Source organism: Staurois parvus, unplaced genomic scaffold, assembly GCF_062004578.1.
Source record: "Staurois parvus isolate SC_StPar_1 unplaced genomic scaffold, SC_StPar_1.0 ptg000499l, whole genome shotgun sequence".
Classification (NCBI taxonomy): domain Eukaryota; kingdom Metazoa; phylum Chordata; class Amphibia; order Anura; family Ranidae; genus Staurois; species Staurois parvus.
Genome location: NW_028318295.1, coordinates 4,620,456 through 4,643,246, shown reverse-complemented (window position 1 = coordinate 4,643,246; position 22,791 = coordinate 4,620,456).

Here is a 22,791-nt window from a genome sequence, read left to right as displayed (position 1 = left end):
AGGGACTTGGGATTCATTTATTCAGAGAACAAGAGGTAAACAGCTGCCTACATGAAGATTTAGACGTTGCTATTTTAAAAGCTGCTCTGAAAAAAAGAAAAAACCTTAATTTTGCTTTCCCAACTGATTCCAAAGCAATTAGCCAAAATTGTGATATTTATCCAAATTGTCTTGATTTTCAGTGAAATGTCAGAAAAGGAAAAGCTCACAATCTCATTAATACCTTCTCTTTTGTATCATTTTGTAATAAAGTTTAAAATCTCTACACAGAAAGTGTCCCAGTGGTTCTGACCAAATGCGTCAGTCTCCCATTTTCTGTATTTGTTCTATATTTTTTTAGGACTGTAGGCTTCTGTCATTTGATCAAATAGTTTTGAGAACAAACATAACTCTCAGGTTTTTTAGAGTAAATCCCATCAAGGTCAATATTTGTTGCTTGCTAATCTTCAGTTAATGTTAATATTCTGTTATGATAGGCAGTCACCAAAAAAGGCCTTAAATTTAAACAATAACTTCCCAGACTTCCTCACTAAAAATATGGTTGACAAAGTACTAACAGGATACTGCAATATCTGCAGAGTCATTACCAATAAATCATTGAGAGAAACTCAATGCAAATCTTATACAGGGTTCACATCTCATTTTAGCTACAACAGCCATTTTCAAACAAGGGATTTCCCTCCTTGTTTTTCCTGTTGGGAAAAGTTAAGTAGCTCTGCTCCCATAGGGGGTGCTGGAAGAATATGGTCCCCAAAGGTTGCCCTGACCTTGCAAGCCTTCTGACCCTGGGTTCAGACATGGTTCATAAAGGATCACACTTAAGTGAACAGACAAAGAACAAGGATTGTCAATGCAGATACACTATATTGCCAAAAGTATTGGGACACCCATCCAAATCATTGGATTCAGGTGTTCCAATCACCTCCATGGCCACAGGTGTAGAAAATCAAGCACCTAGGCATGCAGACTGCTTCTACAAACATTTGTGAAAGAATAGGTCGCTCTCAGCAGCTCAGTGAATTCAAGTGTGGTACCGTGATAGGTTGCCACTTGTGCAATAAGTCCATCCATGAAATTTCCTTCAAACCCAATGTGATTCTGCGATTAAATTAAAAAAATATATAAACATTGTGCTCTTTATATATATAAATATATAAAGGGCACAATGTTACAGTCACTAGGCTAAGTACTAGAGGGAAACAAGAATGTCCCTCGGTCATGCAGGTAGACAAGCCAACACTTTACACTATACATTTTGCTGCATTATCTCACTGTTTCTTCAAATCACCTGATATCTATGTTTTGGAAATACATAATCTAGTGCATCACTGAAGTTTGGGGGTTTTTCATATTTCTAGGTTCCATTAATAATATTCAGCAATTGACAGCACACTCAGGAATTCCAGCCTCCTCAATACAACAGGCAATGGTATATGTTTGTCTTGTAGCAGCATGACATTGCATACTACATGAACAGCTCTCCACAGACCCTCCAGCAGTAGAGACAATGAAATGGAATCAGGGATTTGCATTACGCTGAAAAACTATCATTGGAGGAAGAACAAATAGAGAATCCCAAACCAAATAAATAATGCTAACTAGAATTCATTAATAAAACATTTGATACTTCAGAAAAACAAACATTTATTTAATCAATTAGACACATTGGCCAATAATCTAAAGGAGTTTGGGGAACTATAGCAAGTTTTTAAATGTGTTACATTATTGACACAGACAGGGGTATATAATGAATCCCTCGTTCCTCTTACCAGATGCACATTCACCTCTACTTGCTATCTTAAATGACCTGACAATCTTTATATGATATTTTTTGACGTTTAAACGGTCAATGCGCGACTATATTTTCCTCCACTTCTACTCCCTAAGAGAACAGTGTTTCACCATCAAGCAAAGTGATCTATTCTGAATATGGAAAAATCCATCAAAAATTATTTTAACAGCACCTGTCCTAAGATCAAAATGTCCCTATTACACAATGATGTATGATGGTATTTCTGTGATATAAAGTCAGCCATTACCATGGGTCCAGAGCAAATCCTGCAGGCTTCCCAATCACACCAAACTCCAAAATAATCACTCCAAAAATATTTAGACAGAATAAAGGTGAATAAAGCACCTGGACTGGATGGCATACACCCACGGGTCCTTAAAGAATTGAGCTCTGTCATTTCAAAGCCATTGTTTCAAATTTTTAGGGACTGGCATTGTACCACTGGATTGGCTTAAAAAGGAGTCAAAATCTTTACCAAGTAATTATAGACCTATAGTTGGGAAGATACTGGAGAGTTTAATAAAAGACCACATAGATAAGTTCTTGCTAGAAAAAAATATTTTAAGCAACAGACAGCATGGATTCATGAAAGACAGAAGTTGTCAAACAAATCTGATTTCTTTTTATGAGGAGGTGAGAAAAACCTTGGACAGAGGGGTGGTGGTGAACGTGGTATACTTGGATTTTGCAAAAGCGTTTGACACAGTTCCCCACACATGGCTACTGTGTAAGGTAAAGTCTACAGGCTTGGAAATATCTGTATGTAAATGGGTAAAAAACTGGCTAAAAGATCATATTCAAAGAGTAGTGGTTAATGATTCATACTCTGAATGGTCTAGGGTTGTCAGTGGTGTACCCCAAGGTTCAGTGTTGGGACCCTTACTTTTTAATATATTTATAAACAATATAAGGTCTGGAATTAAAAACACCATTTCAGTGTTTGCAGATGACACCGAGCTGTGCAGTGGAATAACGTCCTTACAGGATGTCTTCAACTTACAAGCCAACCTCAATGCACTCTTTAATTCAATGGTGGAGAAGGATCTGGGGGCTCTGGTAGATCACAAGCTTAATAATGGCATGCAATTCCAAGCTGCTAAAGCAAGCTCTAAAGCAAGCAAAATCCTCTTTTGTATTAAAAGAGGTATAGACTCCAAAGAGAGAGATATCGTTTTACCCCTGTACAAACCATTAGTAATACCTCATCTGGAATATGCAGTTCAGTTTTGGGCACCAATTCACAAAAAGAACATTGGGGAACTGCAGAAAGTACAGAGAATGGCAACCAAACTGATAAGAGGCATGGAGGAGCTCAGCTATGAGGAAAGATTAGAGGAACTGAATTCTTCTCTCTTGAGAAGAGGAGATTAAGGGGGGATATGATAAACATCTATAAACACATCAGTGGTTCATATAGTGAACACGGTGTAGGACAAGGGGGCACTCTTTACGTCTGGAGGAAAAGAAATCCAAACACGGAAAGGTTTCTTCACAGTGAGAGCTGTGAAAATGTGGAATAGACTCCCTCAAGAGTTGGTTCTGGCCAGCTCAGTGGATTGCTTTAAAAAAGGCCTGGATTCTTTCTTAGATACACAGAATATAACTGGATACTAACATTTATAGGTAAAGTTGATCCAGGGAATATACGATTGGATCTCGGGGGATCAGGAAGGAATTTTTTTTCCTGCAGGAGCAAATTGGATCATACTTTGCTGGGTTTTTTTTGCCTTCCTCTGGATCATCTGTGGGTATAGGAATATAACTTTTTTTTCCTTTTTTTTTAATGGTTGAACTGGATGGACGTTTGTCTTTTTTCAGCCAGACTAATTATGTAACTATATATGTAACTATGTATGTAACACCAAATGTATGTCCTAATTTGCTGGGAGAATTTGTTTTTCAACTGTAGCACCCTCCTAGTTAGGTGCTAGGATGTGTATAGTTAGATTACGCCTAGCTGTGTTTCTCTGCTTACCAGAGAGGCTGTCAGGTAAGTTAATTGTGGTATTATGCTTAACAGAGTGCTGTGATTGATTAGTCAGGTCTTCTCATGCTGCTCTGGTACTGTTGGTGTTGTCAGAGTTCTACCTGCTATGAGGGCCTTCTAGAACATGAGAAGGGACCAGGCAAATGAACAGTATGAACATGGATGCAGCCCTGGCCAACTGCAGGGGAAGGCAGTCCCATTGAATGCTGGGAGTGGTATTTATGCTCTAGGAGCACATGGGATCAGGGTCTTTCCCAGGAGTGAATTGCACCAGCCAGGCTGGAGGCAGGCTGCCTAGCCCGGCAACTGCTGCAATGTGGCCTCGAGGGGGGGGGGTCGACCTGAGGGCCTGAAGCTAGAGAGAGAGAGACCCTGATTTGCAGGAAGCTGACTGAGGGGAGTTGAGGGTTTCACTTGATTGGAAAGAGGCATCCACTCTATCCTTAGACCTTGTGAGTACTGACATTGAGGAACTTGGAGATGCTGTGTGCTTGCTACCTCCTTTGGTGTTTGATCGTCTTCGTGGGTCTGGAACAAGGAAACACTGGCTAGTGTTCTGAAGAGCTGGTCTGAGTGTTGCTACTGCAAAGGTAACTAGCTTGTGCATGAGGAGCTCAGCCCTGTAACTACTACTGCTAAAGGGACTTTGCTCACTTCTAAAACTACTTGCTGCTATACGTTACAAGGAAGTCTGCTATCTACTGTCACCCAAGACTTCTACAGTGTTCTACTAAGAGATCAGCTAGATGTCCTCAGTGTGAATAGTTCTGATTTGGAGTATCCTACTATAATCCCTATCCCTAGTTCCACAATAAACTTCAAAAACATAACAACCCCTAGACTGGTCATTGAAGACAACGAGCTGAAGTGTGTGTAAGCATATTTGGCTGTGGAAATACATTGTGCCTGGCCGGGAAGCGAAGAAAGGGAAAACTGGGACAACATACCAGCGGCTCCTGTGGGGGTAGCACTACACAACCATAGTGCATTGCATGTGTCACGGTTTAGCCTGCAGGATCCTGCCTTTAAATATCTTACCTCCTTGCTGCAGTGCTTCTGTTAGACCTGTGATCCTATTCACATGTGTTTGGCTTCTGTGCTCACCTATGAGCATTGCCTTCTATTCTGTGGGTTTATATTTTCTTTCCCTTCCATCACTTCCTGCCCTGCCTCTCAGTTTGCTTTCCTATAAAAGATATGCTCACTGCAGCCTACATTACCTGAGCAACTTCCCAGTTCCTTGAGCTCCTGTTTTCCTACAATTACGCATATTCGGTGTCTGACTTCCCATGTGCCAACCCTAGCTTTGTCTACTGTCTGTGCTTGCCTGCCACCCACCCTGATCTCCACTTGTTTCCTAGATTTCCTTCTGTCTCCTGGTGTTTGTACTCTGCATATGTGAGTGGTTTCTATATCCTCAGCTGAGCATAGAGGAGGGATAAGGAAATCAAAACTGCATGGAGAGAGATTAGGGTCAGTTCATAAACTCTGATTTTTGCTGCAAGGGGTGGTATTTTGTGGTTCTTGTTTCTTTTGTGGAGTTAGTTTTTTTTTTATGTTCCCATGGTTTTTTTCAGTATAGGGTGCTCCATGCAAGGCATTCACTTCATGGTGATCATTTGTTCTTGGAGATGCTTTCTTGTTTTTCAGCTGATTGCTACATCATTTGAAAGAAAAAAAGTGCAAGAACAGTATTAACCTAAACCACCACACAATAAATTATTCATATTCACACTATGCCCCATCACATAGTAAAAATGAAATGTAGGTATACACCAATTAGGCCTATTATCTGGGATTAAAATGTTTCAATCGATTACCAGTTACTACTGTATCATTTGTGCTAACTTAATTCCTATAGTAAAACACTTGCCTGTACTCTGTGCACAATATTTGGATGTAGTACATTTGGGCCTAGTCTTGCTTATAAAAATTGGCTTACTTATATAATTGTTGTTGTAAAACACCTGTGTTTCTAGTACATTTGGGTCTAATCTTGCCTAACAAACTGTCCTGCCTCTGGCAAATTTACATTACTGTATCATCTGCAGTCTTTAACCACTTGCCCTCTAGAGGATTTACCCCCCTTAATGACCAGGCCTCCTTTTGCTACTCGGCGCTGCACTAATTCAACTGATAATTGCGCGGTCATGCAATGCTGTACCCAAACAAAATTTACGTCCTTTTTTCACACAAATAGAGCTTTCTTTTGGTGGTATTTGATCACCTGTGTGCTTTTTTTTTTCACGTTATAAATAAAAAGACTGAAAATTTTGAAAAAAAACAATATTTTTTTACTTTTGGCTATAAAAAATATATAGTAAACTTAAAGTTAGTTATACATTTAGACCAAAATGTATTCTGCTACATGTTTATAGTAAAAAAAATCCCAGTAAGTGTATATTGATTGCTTCATGTGAAAGTTATAGCGTCTACAAATATATGGTATAGATACTGCAATTTACGCCATTTTTTTGCTATACAATGCTGCACTAGTTTAACTGACAATTGCGCAGTCACATGCAACAAGGTACATAAATGAAATTTATATCCGTTTTTCACACAAATAGAGCTTTTGGTGGTATTTGATTACCTGTGCGCTTTTTATTTTTGGCGTTATAAAAAAGTTTTGAGAAAAAATATTTTTTTTTAAAAAAAGCAATATTTTCTCATTTCTGTCATAAAAATTATCCAAAAATATTAAAATTTCATCATAAATTTAGGCCAAAATGTATTCTGCTACATGTTATGTTTTTGGTTAAAAAAATCCCAATAAATGTATATTGATTGCTTTGTGTGAAAGTTATAGCGTCTACAAACTATGGTATAGATAATGGAATTTGCACAGCTTTTACTTTCTGGCTGCTCATCACATTTCTTGAGCTGCTAAAATACCAGGATAGTACAAATACCCCCAAATGACCCCTGTTCGGAGAGTAGACACCCTAAGCTATCTGCTGAGAGGCATATCTTGTCCATGGAAGATTTTTTTTTTTCCACAAGTTTCTGGAAAATGACAAAAAATAAATTTTTTACACAAAGTTGTCATTTAAATGATATATTTACACCCTAAAATACATTCTGCTACTTCTTCTGAGTATGGGGATACCACATGTGTGAGACTTTTTGGGAGCCTAGCCATATACAGGAGCCTGAAATCCAATTACCACTTTGAAAGCCTGAAGGTGCGTAACTTCCTCATTACACTTCCTCACTACCTATCACAGTTTCGAGGGCCCTGAAATGCCAGGACAGCACCAACTCCAACCCTCCCCCATGACCCCTTTTTGGAAAGTAGACATCCCAAGGAATTTAAAAAGAGGCATGGGGAGTATTTTGCAAATCTCATTTTTTCTCGCAAGGTTTTGAAATATAAAAAAAGAAAAGAGAAAATAAGTTTTTGTTTTCTTTCTTCATTTTCCAAAAATGTGTGGCAACAAATGAGATATGCAAAATACTTATCATGCTTCTTATCAAATTCCTTGGGGTGTCTACTTTTCCAAAAAGTGGTCATTTGGGGGGGGGGGGGGTTTGGTGTTATCCTGGCATGTCAGATCCTTCAAAACTGTGATAGGTAGTCAAGAAGTGTTAAAAGGAAATAAAGCCCTTTAAAAGCCTGTAGGTGCTTATTGGATTTTGGGGTCCTGTACTTGGCTAGACTGCCAAAACTTCTCTCACATGTGGTACCCCCATACTCGGGAGACGTAGCAGAATGTATTTTGGGCAGTAATTCCACATATACCCATGGCATGTGTAAAAAAAAAAATTTTTTTGTTTGTCATTTTCCAAAAACTTTTGGTAAAAAAATAAATTCTTCTATTGATTCAGCATGCCTCTCAGCAAATAGTTTGGGGTGTCTACTTTCCAAAAAGGGGTCGTTTTGGGGGGTGGGGGCATTTTATGCCCAGCATTAGAACTTTATGCCACACATCATTCACTCTTCTAACCACCTGAAGACCAAGCCTTTTCTGACACTTTTTTGTTCACATGAAATAAATATGTATTTTTTGCTATGAAATTAATTTAAACCCCAAATATGATATTTTTTTTAAAGCAAACACCCTAGTGAATAAAATGGTGGGTGCTGCAATATTTTATGTCACATAATACTCGCGCAGCGATTTTTCAAACGCAGTTTATATTGGCCAATTGTTTGGTAAAATATAAAAGATGATGATATGCCGAGTAAATAGATACAAAACATGACATGTTTTAAAACTGCGCATGCCCCGTGCAATGGCGACAAACTGCATAAGTTTTTAATATCCATAGACAACGTTTTAAAAGCCTTTACAAGCTACAATTTTAGATTTAATGAGGAGATCTAGTGTTAGAATTACTGCCCTTTATCTTACGGTCGTGGCGATACCTCACATGCATGGTGAAACTGTTGTTTCCATACTGGCACAGGGTCAACGCTCACGAACGCAGGTGTGCGCATGCGGTGGGGGGGTGAGGGTACTTTTTTTTTTTAAGTTATTTTGATTTTTTTTTTACACTGTCCCTTTAATTTTTTTTTTGTGATCACTTTTAATGCTATCACAGGGAATGCAAATATCCCCTATAACTTCAACGGGCATTGTCATATATTCTTTTTTGAGAAATCTGGGGTCTATCAGACTCTGGATATCTCTTCTGCCCTTACATTATCTACTCAAACCAAGATCGGTGTGATCAGATGCTTTCCCAATTTACAAATGGAGCGGTTTATATCCTGCAAAACTGAAGTGATGAAATGCTCGTAGCTTATGATTTCTTAGGCTATAGAGATGATTGGCACCATTCTGGTTTCCAATCAGCTCTATGGTCAGCTGGCAGAAACACCGGCTACATTCTCAGCTTCCCCTGATGGCTCGGGACTGCCCGAGAAGGCCGTGGAAGGCAGCAGGGGAGGGGAGTATTGTCTTCCGCTGCTTGTAAAAGCAATCCTGCAGCTAATTAGCCACTAGTATTGATTTTACATGAAAGCCAATTGCCAGCTGAAAAAAATGATACCAGGATGTTGCCTGCAGCTCCAACGGTATATCCTTGATCTTGTCTTCTCCAACCGCTGTGCTCCCCTGCAACTTCACTAACACCGCCTTCCCTCTCTCTGACCACAACCTGATTACCTTCTCTATCTCCTTGTCCTCCAATGCCTACCCCTCCAAATGTCACACTACTACCAGCCGTAACCTCCGCAACCTTAACCCTGCCCCCCTCCACTCTGCAGCTGATCAACTCCACGACAGCATCCTCCCCCTGTCCTGCTCCGACTTGGCTATGACTGCCTACAACAACGCGCTGTCAACAGCCCTTGACTCACTAGCGCCTTTAACTACACGCAACATCAGACCCCGACCGCTCCAGCCCTGGCAGTCTGATCACACCAAAACCCTCAAACTACATAGTCGTGCCCTGGAGCGACTATGGCGCAAAACCAAATCCCAACAAGCCTTCACCCACTACAAATCTGCCTTCCACACCTACACCTCCTCCCTCCACGCAGCCAAACAAGCCTACTTCCTGACCCTCATCAAGGCCCTCTCCTCCAATCCTCGCCGACTCTTCTCCACCTTCAACGCTCTACTCTCGCCACCCCCACCTCCACCCAGCACCTCACTCACTGCCCTTGAGATTGCCAATCACTTCAAAAACAAGATTGACACAATTCGCAAGGACATCGCCGCAACTCACACGCCCTCTCAACCTGTCCCCTCTCACACAGCTACCCCCTCATCCCCCCTTTCCCTCGACATAACCCGCAGGGACTTCATCGCTGCTCAAACTCCCTCCAACCCCGTTCCCCCTCACTCAGCTACCCCCTCATCACCCCTCTCCCACGGCCCCACCACTGCTCTGACCTCCACTTCCACCCCACCCTACATTCCTCATACTGAAGCCCCCCCAACACTTCACACCTTTGACCTTACTACCATCGAGGAAGTCTCCAAGATCCTCTCTGATGCCCGCCTCACCAATTGCCCCCTCGACCCTATCCCCTCACAACTCCTACGACCTCCCTCCCCCTCCATCCTTCGCTCCCTCACCCACATCTTTAATCTCTCCCTCTCCTCTGGCACTTTCCCCTCCCCTCTGAAACATGCACACACCTCAATGACAACAACCTCTTCGATCCCCTACAGTCCGGCTTCCATCCCCTACACTCCACCGAAACTGCCTTACTCAAACTCTCCAACGACCTGCTAACCGCCAAAGCTAATGGCCACTATTCAGTGCTCCTACTCCTTGACCTCTCTGCGGCCTTCGACACAGTCGACCACCCCCTCCTCAAAAAAAACTACACTCCCTCAGCCTCAGAGATTCTGCTCTCTCCTGGCTCTCATCCTACCTGTCACAACGCTCTTTCAGTGTTACCTATAATGCTACCACCTCCCCCTCACTCCCCCTCTCTGTTGGGGTCCCTCAAGGCTCCGTCCTCAGGTCCCTTCTCTTCTCCATCTACACCTCCTCCCTTGGCCAACTCATACACTCTCACAGCTTCAACTACCACCTATATGCCGACGACACACAAATCTATCTCTCAACCCCCCACCTCACCACCTCAGTCTCCACCCGAATCACACACCTACTGAGCGACATATCTGACTGGATGTTGCTCCACTTCCTTAAACTGAACCTCTCCAAAACCGAGTTTCTTGTCTTCCCCCCAGCCTGGACACCACCCCCCATTGACTTCTCCATCACATCCAACAACGCCAAAATACGCACGTTCCTAACCCCAGAAACCACTAAACAGCTCATCCACTCCCTCATCATATCACGACTCGACTACTGCAACTCCCTCCTCACTGGCCTGCCTCGCCGCTGGCTATCCCCGCTTCAGTCGATCCTGAATACGGCTGCCAGACTCATTCACCTTTCCAACCGCTCCATCTCCGCCCCCCTCTGCCAATCCCTCCACTGGCTTCCGATTGTGCAACGGATCAAATTCAAAATCCTAACACTGACGTACAAAGCCGTCCACCACACTGCCCCGAACTACATCACTGACCTAATATCCAAGTACCACCCAGCAGGCACACTCTGCTCCTCACAAGACCTCCTTCTCTCTAGTTCCCTGGTGTCCTCCTCCCATGCCTACCTCCAGGACTTCTCCAGGGTGTCACCCATCCTCTGGAACTCCCTGTCCCAACCCATCAGATTATCACCTACTTTCTTCTCCTTTAGGCGCACCCTGAAAACTCATCTCTTCAGGGAAACCTACCCCACCCCCTGCTAACTTGTCGACCTCCTCCACTCTTCCTACCACTCCATCCCCCACAGCTATCTCCTCCTGTGCCACCATCCCCTCCCTCCTAAATTGTAAGCTCGAAAGAGCAGGGCCCTCGATCCCCTCATGTTTTGCATTGTATTGTTATTGTTCTGTCACATGTTCTGTCCCCCTTTGTAATGTACAGCGCTGAGAGAACTATTGGCGCTTTATAAATACTGTATAATAATAATAATGGTATAACCATTCAAAGTTCAGTGATGTACCAGTACATCACTGGTCCTTGTTGGGTGTATATGCTATGTTCTTTTTATGCAGCCTGTGGACTGAATGAAAAATAGAGAAGAAATCTCTGCCAAAAAAAAATGTGTGGTATGCCCACCATTAAAATATACTGCCCTGCATCCACCCACTTCTAATGGCAGGCACACATTAGGTCACACGGTGCCACATGCACCAGTTCCAGAATTGTACAAATGTCTAAATAGTGGCACGCTTGAATAAAAATTGTCCACGTATAAGTGGTACCCCATATGGAAAAAGGATGACACCAAGTCCCAAACTATCTTGCCACTACTCCCGATGTAGTCTGAGCATCCGGGGGGCGCCACGTGACTATCTTTTCCCTCATAAATCCGAAACTTATAAGTATAGCCTGTTGTCCTCTCACATGTCTTCTACATCTTGACCCCATATCTGGCACACTTGCTGGGGAGAAATTGAATGCAAGGCGGCCAGAAATATTAGAAATTAGAAAAACTAACTGCCAAAGCTTACAGCCACTATTCAGTGCTCCTACTCCTTGACCTCTCCGCTGCCTTTGACACAGTCGACCACCCCCTCCTCCTCAAAAAACTTCACTCCCTCGGCCTCAGAGATTCTGCTCTCTCCTGGCTCTCATCCTACCTATCACAACGCTCCTTCAGCGTTACATATAATGCTACCACCTCGCTCCCCCTCTCTGTTGGGGTCCCTCAAGGCTCCGTCCTCGGGCCCCTTCTCTTCTCCGTCTACACCTCCTCCCTTGGCCAACTCATACACTCTCGCGGCTTCAACTACCACCTCTATGCCGACGACACACAAATCTACCTCTCTACCCCTCGCCTCATCACCTCTGTCTCTGCCCGAATCACAAACCTACTAAACAACATATCAGACTGGATGTCGCTCCACTTCCTTAAACTGAACCTCTCCAAAACTGAGCTCCTAGTCTTCCCCCAGCTCGCACACCACCCCCCATTGACTTCTCCATCACGTCCAACAATGCCACTATCAGGCCCGCCCCGCAGAGTAGTTGGTGTCATTCTGGACTCCAACCTATCCTTCCAGCCCCAAGTCCAATCACTAATTAACTCATGCAGACTCCACCTCCGCAACATCGCCAAAATCCGAACGTTCCTAACCCCAGAAACCACTAAGCAGCTCATCCACTCCCTCATCACATCACGACTCGATTACTGCAACTCCCTCCTCACTGACCTGCCTCGCCACAGGCTATCCCCGCTTCAGTGGATCCTGAACACGGCAGCCAGACTCATTCATCTCACCAACCACTCCGTTTCCGCCACCCCCCTCTGCAAATCCCTCCACTGGCTTCAGATTGCACAACGGATCAAATTCAAAATCCTAATACAGACATACAAAGCTGTCCATCATACTGCCCCAAATTACATCACTGACCTAATATCCAAGTACCACTCAACACGCACTCTCCGCTCCTCACAAGACCTCCTTCTCTCTAGTTCCCTAGTCTCCTCCTCCCATGCCCGCCTCCAAGATTTCTCCAGGGCGTCACCCATCCTCTTGAATTCCCTACCCCAATCCAACAGACTATCACCTACTCTCCTCTCATTTAGCCGCACCCTGAAAACCCACCTCTTCAAGGAAGTCTACCCCACCCCGTGCTAATTGCCGACCTCTTCCACTCTTCCTACCACTCCATTCCCCACAGCTATCTCCTCCTGTACCACTATCCCCTCCCTCCTAGATTGTAAGCTTGAAAGAGCAGGGCCCTCGAACCCCTCGTGTATCACATTGTATTGTTTTCGTACTGTTGCATGTTCTGTCTCCCTTTGTAATGTACAGTGCTGGCTGAGCGAACTGTTGGCGCTTTATAAATACTGTATAATAATAATAATGAGGGACTCATTAACGCAGATGTTTTACTGGGGAGTATAGAAATCTGCACATTTTTGGTTAATGTGATTTGTGAGGGGCTGAATTTTTTGGAGCTGGTCAAATTCAGGATCACCCCGAGGACGACAGAGTGTGTTGTCGTTGAAATGCATAAAACACATTATACTCTCATATCTATGCCTGGCCATGGCAGCAGAGAACACGGGCATACAATGAATCGGGTCTGTGGACCAATACAACCACAATTCATTTTTTTTTAGTAATGCCCATGTTGAGGGTTAGGCCCAAAAAAATTATAAATTCGGAAACCCTAATGAGTTTCCATGCGAATGGTCTGGCAAGGTTTGAATTTGGGTTGGCAGTGATACATTGTTGTGCATATAAAATGGTTTGATCCACAATCAATGCATACAGAGCTTCCGTGAAAAACGGGTCCAAAAATCAAGGGGAGTAGTTAAATTTGCTATTTCCACCTGAATTCCGGGTTGGGCAGTGAATAGGGGAAGTATGGGCGCTGCAGAATTTGTGGGCTGCCAATCGGGATTTGAAAACACATCCGGAAGGATACTAAGGGCTCTACGGACCTGTGTGAGAATTCTTGGTGGTTGCAGGACAATACTTTTGCTCACCACCGCACCAGCCTGTATTGGACTTATGGGACTCGCCACGTCGCCAAGTGATACTGCAGTGCTGGTATTATTATTATACAGGATTTATATGGTGCCAACAGTTTGCTCAGCGCTGTACAATATAATGGGGGACAATACAGAACAATACAATTCAATACAAGAGGGTTAGGCGGGCCTGATCCTGGGAGCTTACAATATAAGAGGTATGTGAAAGACCAGGATGTACTAGACCGCTGGTGCTCGCCAGTTCACCAAAGGTTCACATGGCACTAGTACTGGCACTCTGCTGCATATGAGAGTCATCAAAATTTACCGAAAAGTGCAAACAGAGATCAGGCCTGATTCTGCCAACACTGCGGTTTTATGTATCAAGTGACAGTGACCTACTGACACTGTACTTGCTGGGGGAGAAGGGGGGTGTAAGCTTAGGGGCTAAACGTATGTGCTGGCAGGTGCCGGGGCTGATCTCGCTAACGCTGCATTTTTGGGAACGCTATACTAATGTGAACACTGGTATAGTGCTGATCTGATCAAAGATATTGATCCGTTCAGACACTATACTAGCAATGGAGGTTTATTGTGTATGAGAGTCTTCCTGGCAATCAAGGGGTTAAATGTGATTACTGGTGTACTGACGGCAATCTGACGCTATCTGGAAGGATCGTGAAAACCACGGGAGAGCGAATCACATATATATATGTGATTTTGTGCACCTGTGCCGCCCTGTAGCAGTATTTCTGCTATAGGGCAGTCAGGAAGCGGTTACATAAGCGGTTTGTGTTACGGCACTGCATTACTTTAACTGACAATTGCGCGGCCATGCAATGCTGCACCAAAATGAAATTTACATCCTTTTTTCCCCACGAATTGAGCTTTCTTTTGGTGGTATTTGATTGCCCGTGCATTTTTTATTTTTCGTGCTATAAAAAAAAAGACCCACAATTTTGAGAACAAAAACAATATTTTGGACTTTTTGCTATAAATCATATCCAGTAAAAAAATTTAAAAATCAAATTTCGTCATAAATTTTGGCCAAAATGTGTTCTGCGACATGTCTTTGCTAAAAAAAAATCCCAATACGTGTAAGTCAATTGGTTTACGTGAACGTTATAGCGTTTACAAATGGCGGCATAGATACTGGACTTTGTTTTTTAATACTAATAATAGTGGCGATCAGGGACTTATGGCGGCAATCAGCGACTTATGGCGGTGGCGATCAGCAACTTATGGCGGGACTGTGGTGGACATTCTAACACTGGGGGGAACTGACTTTGGGTCACTGGGGAGGAAGGGGTTAACATTGGGAGGCAATGAAAGGGTTAACTGTGTGAGGGGAGTGTTATACTAGGGGGCGGGGGTGTGTATCTCTCTGTTACATACTGTTCCGGAAGGCTGTGTCCAGCAATTCCGGAGCAGTGTGATGAAGCTGACAGGGAGGAAGAGCTCAATTGAAAACAATGCAGCCTTCCTCCCTGTCTGTGTTTGCTGGCAATCGCCGGGCTGCAGCGGGTAATTACCGGCCAGGACCCGGTGATTGACACCTGCGATCGGTACTGCGGGCGTGCGCCTACCCCGGAATGCAGGATCACGTTTATATACGTGATCCTGCGCACAGGGGCCGCCTTGTAGCAGTATATGTACTGTGGGCGGTCCCCTAGTGGTTAAATTCATAAGAGGTTGATAGAAATTGGTCAACAGTAGGGCAGTCTTGCATCAGCGCAACCACGGGCAGTTTAAGTGAACAACTGGCCAATTTGTATTTGTCAGGCAAACCTGGCCTATTACACCTTGGTGAAAAAGCATATGCCATTGCTAAAATTGCTGAAATTCTCCAAAACATACAACTTTAAGACATCCCCCAATTTTGTAATGGAAAGAATTAAAGATTTTTTTTTTTTGCATGCTGCACTTTGAACCACAAAAAAAGGGCCCCTTTCCCCATTGTATGGTACTTTTAAACACTTTTTTGGCCCGATAGCCCCAACAATTCCCAGAATGTACTGAATGGGATTTGCTCCCCCCTTCCTTATCCTTATAGACTTCAGTGTGCTTCACGGTCTCCGGAATTTTAATCAAATATGAACCCAGGCAGATTTGATTATGCCTTTACAAGGTAAGTTCACTTTTAGTAACATGTTACATGTTACTAAAACAGATCTTCGCTGCTCCAAGCTTGCAGTGTCAGTCTCCCAGGTTTACACTCTGTAGTCAGGTGCTGGCAGAAATACTGTACAGCACTTCTCACTCCAATATATAACATAGCATGCAGGTACCTCCGCAGACTGCATTCAACTCCAGTGTAAGGGGAATGAAAAACTGGCTTCAGCTACAATCCCAGCCCATCGGTCACACCCTTCTAACATGTTTCACTCACATTGGGCTTAATCACAGAGGTCAAATTTTTTCTTTACAATTCTCCCTTTTTTATTCATGTGGCATATATTGGATCAATGCACATACCAATGCATACAACAAGTTTGCCGGTGCAATTTTTTGATATTGTACTGATAAGCAGCAGAATCTATTGCTCTTAATTCATGTTCACTTTTCACAATCATTAAGTTTCACCTGGCTTGTGATGTGTGCGTTTCCATATCCTGTAGCACCCTCCTAGTTCAGCTAGAGGGCACTAGACCCTAATGGTTAGTCGGGAGCTGGTTAGCAGGTCTGGTGTGATAGCCAGAGGGGTTAAATTGTTGCCAGAGCTGAAAGACTCTGCAGGCCAGCCCGTCTGGAATTTGCCCCTGCTCTGAAGCTTTTGGAGGAGGGTCTTGGAAGCAGTGGGTGGATTTGAGGAGTGGTTGGCTGCACTCTTGAGGAACCTCATCCAATCTCAAACAGAAAGCTTGGCAAGGGACTGGGACAACCTTAAAAGTGTAAGAGTCTGCTCAGTATGAGTGTGTGGTGGTGGAGAGAGGAGTCGGGTGGAAGAAGAAGTAGGAAGATGTGAGGCTGGAGGAGGAAGGCTGCCAGGAGGCCTAGTGGGATGGGGCCTGCTTGCGAGTCTAGAGCTGAAAAGGAGGAAAACTCAGGACTCACTGGCCCCCTCATCAAGGACCACCTGTATGGCAGGGAAGGAGCAGCACAGCTGATAGGACTGGTAGCAGCAGCCATCCCGCAAGTAGTAAAGGAGAGGATCTGAGTAAGTGCACTTGCACCCCCTGGGTTGATAGGGGAAGGAGCAATCTGGTGGGAAACCAGATTAACTCCCTACTAGTGACTGTTCACCATTTAAAGGGAGCCAGATCCCCTGCTCTGCAAAGGTTCCAGACTGCTGGGTGAAGCAGAGTTAATCTAGGGTCTGGAGTGGTTCAACTAGGAGCTGATTAGAGATGAGCGAAGAAATGAAAAATTCGATTCGACTGATTCGGCGAATTCGTGGACAATATTCGATTCGAGTCGAATAAATTCGCTGTGAATTTAACTTAAAAAAGGGTGTTTCTAGGCTTCAGAGAGACTTAATATTAGTGCAGAACACTGTACCTTTAATTTAAATGCCCTTGGAGTCTGCTGGGGAAGAGAAATAATACTGTCTGTCAGTATGACATGCAGATGAGTGCCGTCGATCTTAGAATCACTGCACACTTCACTCCTTTGGCCAGTCACGGGGCCAAAACCAGTGTTTGGAGCCACAGTGTGGCGGTGGAGGCAGCAGCAATGGGAGGCCATACAGCAACCTATGACAAAATGGAAACCAGCAGGAGCGTGAGGAGACCTGAAAGTGGCACATGGCAGAGTGGGAGCAATGGGAGGCGGTACAGGGACCCAGGTCACACTATGGGCCCAGCAGCAGCGTGACCAGGCGGTACGGGGGCCCATGGCCGATATGGGGCTTGGTGGCACCTATGGAAGGCCTGTAATCTGCCAGCAACCTATGACAAAATGGACAACCGCAGGAGTGTGAGGAGATTTCAAAGTGGCACATGGCAGAGTGGAAGCAATGGGAGGCCGTACAGGGACCCAGGTCACACTGTGGGACCAGCATCAGCGTGAACAGGCGGTACGGGGGCCCATGGCCGATTTGACCTCATTCATCCCATAGTCCTGCCGACTCACGAATAGCGTGGCCTCCTCAAAGGGCCTGAGCAAGCGCAGGTGTCACACATGAGCTGACAATGGCTGACATCTAAGTTACACAGGGAGTACCTTTATCCGCTTTTAACATCAGGAAATCTGTGATGGCCTTTAGCTGTTCGTAAAGGCGGTCTAACATATGTAGGGTTGAATTACACCTTGTTGCAACGTCACAGCATGAGGAGTCGGTACGGGGGCCCATGGCAGATTACATGTCTGGCAGCAGCTATGTGAGGCCCGTAATCTGCCTGCACCCTATGTCAAAAAATTTAACACACCAGCAGTGTGAAGAGACCTGAAAGTGGCACATGGCAGCAGAGTGTGGCGATGGAGACAGCAGCAATGGGAGGCCGTACAGGGACCCATGAGAGACTCTAGACTTGGCAGCAGCATGAGGAGGCGGTATATAGGGGCCCATGGCAGATTAGGGGCCTGGCAGCAGCTATGTGAGGCCCGTAATCTGCCTGCACCCTATGTCAAAAAATTTAACACACCAGCAGTGTGAAGAGACCTGAAAGTGGCACATGGCAGCAGAGTGTGGCGATGGAGACAGCAGCAATGGGAGGCCATACAGGGACCCATGACAGACTCTGGACTTGGCAGCAGCATGAGGAGGCGGTATATAGGGGCCCATGGCAGATTAGGGGCCTGGCAGCAGCTATGTGAGGCCCGTAATCTGCCTGCACCCTATGTCAAAAAATTAAACACACCAGCAGTGTGAAGAGACCTGAAAGTGGCACATGGCAGCAGAGTGTGGCGATGGAGACAGCAGCAATGGGAGGCCTTACAGGGACCCATGACAGACTCTGGACTTGGCAGCAGCATGAGGAGGTGGTATATAGGGGCCCATGGCAGATTAGGGGCCTGGCAGCAGCTATGTGAGGCCCGTAATCTGCCTGCACCCTATGTCAAAAAATTAAACACACCAGCAGTGTGAAGAGACCTGAAAGTGGCACATGGCAGCAGAGTGTGGCGATGGAGACAGCAGCAATGGGAGGCCTTACAGGGACCCATGACAGACTCTGGACTTGGCAGCAGCATGAGGAGGCGGTATATAGGGGCCCATGGCAGATTAGGGGCCTGGCAGCAGCTATGTGAGGCCCGTAATCTGCCTGCACCCTATGTCAAAAAATTTAACACACCAGCACTGTGAAGAGACCTGAAAGTGGCACATGGCAGCAGAGTGTGGCGATGGAGACAGCAGCAATGGGAGGCCGTACAGGGACCCATGAGAGACTCTAGACTTGGCAGCAGCATGAGGAGGCGGTATATAGGGGCCCATGGCAGATTAGGGGCCTGGCAGCAGCTATGTGAGGCCCGTAATCTGCCTGCACCCTATGTCAAAAAATTAAACACACCAGCAGTGTGAAGAGACCTGAAAGTGGCACATGGCAGCAGAGTGTGGCGATGGAGACAGCAGCAATGGGAGGCCGTACAGGGACCCATGACAGACTCTAGACTTGGCAGCAGCATGAGGAGGCGGTATATAGGGGCCCATGGCAGATTAGGGGCCTGGCAGCAGCTATGTGAGGCCCGTAATCTGCCTGCACCCTATGTCAAAAAATTAAACACACCAGCAGTGTGAAGAGACCTGAAAGTGGCACATGGCAGCAGAGTGTGGCGATGGAGACAGCAGCAATGGGAGGCCTTACAGGGACCCATGACAGACTCTGGACTTGGCAGCAGCATGAGGAGGCGGTATATAGGGGCCCATGGCAGATTAGGGGCCTGGCAGCAGCTATGTGAGGCCCGTAATCTGCCTGCACCCTATGTCAAAAAATTTAACACACCAGCAGTGTGAAGAGACCTGAAAGTGGCACATGGCAGCAGAGTGTGGCGATGGAGACAGCAGCAATGGGAGGCCGTACAGGGACCCATGAGAGACTCTAGACTTGGCAGCAGCATGAGGAGGCGGTATATAGGGGCCCATGGCAGATTAGGGGCCTGGCAGCAGCTATGTGAGGCCCGTAATCTGCCTGCACCCTATGTCAAAAAATTTAACACACCAGCAGTGTGAAGAGACCTGAAAGTGGCACATGGCAGCAGAGTGTGGCGATGGAGACAGCAGCAATGGGAGGCCGTACAGGGACCCATGACAGACTCTGGACTTGGCAGCAGCATGAGGAGGCGGTATATAGGGGCCCATGGCAGATTAGGGGCCTGGCAGCAGCTATGTGAGGCCCGTAATCTGCCTGCACCCTATGTCAAAAAATTAAACACACCAGCAGTGTGAAGAGACCTGAAAGTGGCACATGGCAGCAGAGTGTGGCGATGGAGACAGCAGCAATGGGAGGCCTTACAGGGACCCATGACAGACTCTGGACTTGGCAGCAGCATGAGGAGGCGGTATATAGGGGCCCATGGCAGATTAGGGGCCTGGCAGCAGCTATGTGAGGCCCGTAATCTGCCTGCACCCTATGTCAAAAAATTTAACACACCAGCAGTGTGAAGAGACCTGAAAGTGGCACATGGCAGCAGAGTGTGGCGATGGAGACAGCAGCAATGGGAGGCCGTACAGGGACCCATGACAGACTCTGGACTTGGCAGCAGCATGAGGAGGCGGTATATAGGGGCCCATGGCAGATTAGGGGCCTGGCAGCAGCTATGTGAGGCCCGTAATCTGCCTGCACCCTATGTCAAAAAATTTAACACACCAGCAGTGTGAAGAGACCTGAAAGTGGCACATGGCAGCAGAGTGTGGCGATGGAGACAGCAGCAATGGGAGGCCGTACAGGGACCCATGAGAGACTCTAGACTTGGCAGCAGCATGAGGAGGCGGTATATAGGGGCCCATGGCAGATTAGGGGCCTGGCAGCAGCTATGTGAGGCCCGTAATCTGCCTGCACCCTATGTCAAAAAATTAAACACACCAGCAGTGTGAAGAGACCTGAAAGTGGCACATGGCAGCAGAGTGTGGCGATGGAGACAGCAGCAATGGGAGGCCGTACAGGGACCCATGAGAGACTCTAGACTTGGCAGCAGCATGAGGAGGCGGTATATAGGGGCCCATGGCAGATTAGGGGCCTGGCAGCAGCTATGTGAGGCCCGTAATCTGCCTGCACCCTATGTCAAAAAATTTAACACACCAGCAGTGTGAAGAGACCTGAAAGTGGCACATGGCAGCAGAGTGTGGCGATGGAGACAGCAGCAATGGGAGGCCGTACAGGGACCCATGAGAGACTCTAGACTTGGCAGCAGCATGAGGAGGCGGTATATAGGGGCCCATGGCAGATTAGGGGCCTGGCAGCAGCTATGTGAGGCCCGTAATCTGCCTGCACCCTATGTCAAAAAATTAAACACACCAGCAGTGTGAAGAGACCTGAAAGTGGCACATGGCAGCAGAGTGTGGCGATGGAGACAGCAGCAATGGGAGGCCGTACAGGGACCCATGACAGACTCTAGACTTGGCAGCAGCATGAGGAGGCGGTATATAGGGGCCCATGGCAGATTAGGGGCCTGGCAGCAGCTATGTGAGGCCCGTAATCTGCCTGCACCCTATGTCAAAAAATTAAACACACCAGCAGTGTGAAGAGACCTGAAAGTGGCACATGGCAGCAGAGTGTGGCGATGGAGACAGCAGCAATGGGAGGCCTTACAGGGACCCATGACAGACTCTGGACTTGGCAGCAGCATGAGGAGGCGGTATATAGGGGCCCATGGCAGATTAGGGGCCTGGCAGCAGCTATGTGAGGCCCGTAATCTGCCTGCACCCTATGTCAAAAAATTTAACACACCAGCAGTGTGAAGAGACCTGAAAGTGGCACATGGCAGCAGAGTGTGGCGATGGAGACAGCAGCAATGGGAGGCCGTACAGGGACCCATGAGAGACTCTAGACTTGGCAGCAGCATGAGGAGGCGGTATATAGGGGCCCATGGCAGATTAGGGGCCTGGCAGCAGCTATGTGAGGCCCGTAATCTGCCTGCACCCTATGTCAAAAAATTTAACACACCAGCAGTGTGAAGAGACCTGAAAGTGGCACATGGCAGCAGAGTGTGGCGATGGAGACAGCAGCAATGGGAGGCCGTACAGGGACCCATGACAGACTCTAGACTTGGCAGCAGCATGAGGAGGCGGTATATAGGGGCCCATGGCAGATTAGGGGCCTGGCAGCAGCTATGTGAGGCCCGTAATCTGCCTGCACCCTATGTCAAAAAATTTAACACACCAGCAGTGTGAAGAGACCTGAAAGTGGCACATGGCAGCAGAGTGTGGCGATGGAGACAGCAGCAATGGGAGGCCGTACAGGGACCCATGACAGACTCTGGACTTGGCAGCAGCATGAGGAGGCGGTATATAGGGGCCCATGGCAGATTAGGGGCCTGGCAGCAGCTATGTGAGGCCCGTAATCTGCCTGCACCCTATGTCAAAAAATTAAACACACCAGCAGTGTGAAGAGACCTGAAAGTGGCACATGGCAGCAGAGTGTGGCGATGGAGACAGCAGCAATGGGAGGCCTTACAGGGACCCATGACAGACTCTGGACTTGGCAGCAGCATGAGGAGGCGGTATATAGGGGCCCATGGCAGATTAGGGGCCTGGCAGCAGCTATGTGAGGCCCGTAATCTGCCTGCACCCTATGTCAAAAAATTTAACACACCAGCAGTGTGAAGAGACCTGAAAGTGGCACATGGCAGCAGAGTGTGGCGATGGAGACAGCAGCAATGGGAGGCCATACAGGGACCCATGACAGACTCTGGACTTGGCAGCAGCATGAGGAGGCGGTATATAGGGGCCCATGGCAGATTAGGGGCCTGGCAGCAGCTATGTGAGGCCCGTAATCTGCCTGCACCCTATGTCAAAAAATTAAACACACCAGCAGTGTGAAGAGACCTGAAAGTGGCACATGGCAGCAGAGTGTGGCGATGGAGACAGCAGCAATGGGAGGCCTTACAGGGACCCATGACAGACTCTGGACTTGGCAGCAGCATGAGGAGGCGGTATATAGGGGCCCATGGCAGA